Genomic DNA, 4,388 nt, shown 5'->3' with positions numbered 1-4,388 from the left:
CCAAAAAACAGGCCATTATTCAGTATTTTTGCTATCTTCAGACGAGGAACTGTAATAGTCATCCATATCAGTAGGTGGCAGTAGATTTTTATATCCTTTTTATATACTAATTATCTGCTCATGAGGTAGCACAGTACTTTTAATAACTTAATTTGTTTAACGAAGCAGTTTAAGATTGCACTGTAAAAATAAAAACATAAATAAAGCACATCATTCTTTTTTATTTTAAGTATTATTTTCATCTTTTCATATACTAATTATCTGCTTATGAGGTAGTACAGTGAAATATTTTACATAACTTCATTTTCAAACATTTTCGACGGACTGTGTGCCTCGGAACTTTTTTATAAATAATAGTGTACCATGGTTCAAAAAGGGTTGAAAAACACTGCTCTATAGTTCTCACTGTTTTCCTCTTTTCTTTCGCCTTAATACTTATTTTTTCAAGACGCTATATTATCAGCAAAATAGAGAAAAAGCCGAGAAAAAGCATAAAATCACAATATTCCACATGCAATGTCAGTGGGACAATCTCTCATCTGTGCTACCAAGTTGTACAAATCTAACTTAGCTCACTACGCAAGTTTATAACAAATTGCGAAATGTAAATTTTGGTGAAAACTATGAAAATTGGAAAAGAAAATCAAGCAATGCTCATTTATAAATATGGAAATTTTTATTGTTTCTTGGTTATCTATAGTGCTTCAGTGCTATCTGCTGGACTTTTGACTTAAATCCGTACTCTCAAATGCTATTCAGGGAAAAAAATAAATCTGAAAATTCTCCTATCTATTCTGAGATATGACTTTCAATGTTTGGCAGCCCTGCGAAATGATGCTACCCATTTAGCCAAGATGGCCTCCCATCTCACTTTAGCCTGTTTTTGGGTTTGTTAAAGTTTCTATTTTAGCAAAAATGACTCGGGGTCGAACACCGAATTGTTGGAACGTGAAATCGTTTGACTACCGAGGTACCACTGTATCCATTCTTCTTTCATATTGTATAAACATTATTTAATTTCGTAATCATTTACGACAAGACGGGCCGTTGAAGTGACACTCAAGCAAACTTGTGAGGTTTTTTTTGGGTGAGAAAGAATTTACTCAGTCTTTTTTTCCGAATGTATGTTTTGTGTAAATGGGTGTGCGTGTGTACATAATTGAAAGGAAAGAAGCAGATTGAATGATAAGCTATCCATGTCATATGATTGGTTCCTTTAAGCTCCGCCCTATTATTGTAATCTCTCATAAATTTGCTTTCTTGTAAATGAAAAATGTCCTGTACTGTGTATTGTAACTGCTGCACTATAAATCTTTTCCGACGACTGAGGGCCTGGCTGCGAGGTTTATTCTAATGATCAGCAATAAAGATTTAGATTTAATGCGACGAGTGTAGTTTGTTTCAATGGCTTGGAAAAATGATCGACTTGATTTTACGTCACATACAAATATCAAAAAGTTACGAGACCAACGATTTTTTATACATGCACTTACTTTATCACTGTCGTGTGAAAAACACATAGCATAAAGTTTGTTTGACAGGAGGACTAAAAAATAGTATTTTCAAATGTATACGTTACTTTTAAAAAAATGTTTAATTAGTTTTAAAAGTCATGTTTATTTGTATAGCCCTATATCAGAAGGAGTCTCAAAGGGCTGCACAGACCACGGATTATTGCAAACTACAGACTTTTAAATATTTCCACTGAGGTTGCAGATCAAATCTCAGGGGGAAGAGCATTCCACAGCACTGGGGCCTGAATGGCGAACGCTCTCGAACCTGCGGATCTCTTCTTTGCTCTTGGGATCACGAGTAGATCAGCATTTTTTGAGCAAAGTCTCTCAGCAGGAACAATGAGGGAAATCACATCTAACTGATTTTATACTTGTGAATAATATCACCTGATGGAAGCATGTAAATGCTAAAAAGAAGGGGGCCAAGTACTGAACCCTGCGGAACACCACAGGTAACACTAAAGGGCTCAGATGTCATTTCACCATAATTAACAAAATGCGTCCTATCAAAGAGGTAGGATCTAAAGTTAAGATTCCAATCCATAAAAGGATAGTTCCTGAGAGACCAATCCATTTTTTCTGCCCGTCTACTAAGATATGGTGCACGGTGTGAAAGGCAGCGCTAAGGTTCAGCAGCAGCAACAGTGATGAAAATCATTGGTTACCTTAACCAGGGCTGTCTCAGTAGAGTGATTATCCCTGAAGCCTGATTTCTTGGATTCAAAAAGCACACCTTTTTTAAGTACTTTAGTGGAAGTTTAAATCTAATAGATTTACTTATATATACCTCCGCGACCCTGCTGGGGATAAGCGGTGCAGATACACGTATATTATTTTGAAAATCCAAACATTATTTATTTTTTATTTTTTTAATCATTTAGGGCTTTAGAGATTTTTTTTTATTTAAGTTTTAAAAATGTCTGTATATTTCTGTAATTTCGTTTCTATCTTCCAGGGTTGTTTTATCTATTTATTTTTGTTTAAACTCAATTACTTCATTTTCATAATTATCTTAGTATTATCTAAGTATCTTAGTATTTTGTTTACTTTTAAATGTATTCATTTTTAAATATAACTTTGTTTAATTTTTGAATTTCGTATCATTAACTTAAACATGGGCAGCACGGCGGCGCAGTTCTGAGGTCATGAGATCAAACCTCCTGTGTGGAGTTTGCATGTTCTCCCCGTGCTTGCATGGGTTTCCTCCGGTTTCCTCCCACATTCCAAAAACATGCATGTCAGGTGAATTGGCCGGTCCAAATTGTCCCTAGGTGTGAATGAGCGAGCAAATTGTCTGTCCCTGTGTGCCCTGCGACTGGCTGGCAACCAGTTCAGGGTGTCCCCTGCCCACTGCCTGAAGACAGCTGGCATGGGCTCCAGCAACCCCGCGACCCTAGTGAGGATAAGCGGTGCAGATAATGGTTGGACGGATAATTAAAACATTTAATGATCTCGTTCTCTCATTCTTTCCTTCTGTTATTTTTTTATCTTATTTGTTTCTGTCTTGATTTCGCTCTTTCCCTCACTCTCGTTTTCTTTTTCTTTCTCTTTCTGTTATCTAATTTCTTACTTTCAATTCGTTTTGGAAACTATTTCTCTTAAATCACTAATAAAGTACAAAGGGACGATTTATGATGTTATTTGTTATTTTTCCATACGCCAGCAACTATATTGAAATTAGACGCTTGGAATGCTGATAAACATTCATACTAAATACATCGGACTTTAAGTACAAGTCTGAGTCCTGCCATGTGCAAAAGTTTGCCGACGACACTGCGATCGAGGGATGTATAAGAAATGGGCAGGAGGAGGAGTACAGGAAATTGATTCAGGACTTTGTCCGGTGGAGCGACGCAAACCACCTGCACCTGAACACCACCAAGACCAGGGAGATGGTGGTGGACTTCAGGACAACTAGAACTCACCCGGTTCCTGTACCCATCAGAGGAGAATGTGTAGAATTTGTCCAGACTTACAAATACCTGGGTGTGCAGCTGGACAACAAACTGGACTGGACTGCCAACACAGAAGCTCTATGTAGGAAAGGCCAAAACCGACTTTACTTCCTCAGAAGGCTGGCCTCCTTCAAAATCTGCAAAAAGCTCCTGAAAATATTCTATGAGACAGCGTGTTGGGGAGGCAGCGTCAAGAAGAAGGATGCCTCTCGTCCCAATAAACTGGCGAGGAAAGCGAGCTCTGTTGTGGGCACAGAGCTGGACAGCCTGACAACAGTATCTGAGAGACGGGCACTGGAAAAGCTGCGGTCAATTATGGACAATCCATCGCATCCACTACACAGCATTATCTCCAGACAGAAGAGCAGTTTCAGCGACAGACTGCTGTCACTGTCTTGTACTACGGACAGACTGAAGAGATCTTTTCTTCCTCATGCCATGAGGCTCTTTAACTCTACCCGGCAGAGTAAAAGCCCACATCAAACCACACACCCTACATTGCATATTACCGAATTTTATTGCAATATGTATTCTGTGTAGCACTATTTAGATATTCTATATAACACGCTACTGTGGGCATTTGCACGTCACACTGGGTATTTGTATATTGTATTCTCTTTGCTTTATTATTGTATTGTTCTCAGCTCAGGGATGCTGCTAGAAATGTGAATTTCCCTTCGGGGATGAATAAAGTATTTATCTAAACAAATTTTTAAAAAAATGTTTTTGAGAACAAAAATGTTATGAAAGTGGCATTGGTAAAAATAAAAATGTCTAAAGTAATAAACAAAAATAAAGTAATTCAGACCTTGTAACGGTTTTTGACATGCTCAGTGACGTGCGCAAAAAAATATATAAACGTTAGTTGTTAAACTTCAAAACATGGTACTACGCCCCGCCTATTTTACATATTCCTGTT

Source organism: Urocampus carinirostris, chromosome 2 (genome assembly GCF_059441175.1).
Source record: "Urocampus carinirostris isolate Australia breed hairy pipefish chromosome 2, RoL_Ucar_1.0, whole genome shotgun sequence".
Lineage (NCBI taxonomy): Eukaryota > Metazoa > Chordata > Actinopteri > Syngnathiformes > Syngnathidae > Urocampus > Urocampus carinirostris.
Note: the sequence above shows the minus strand (reverse complement) of the source record.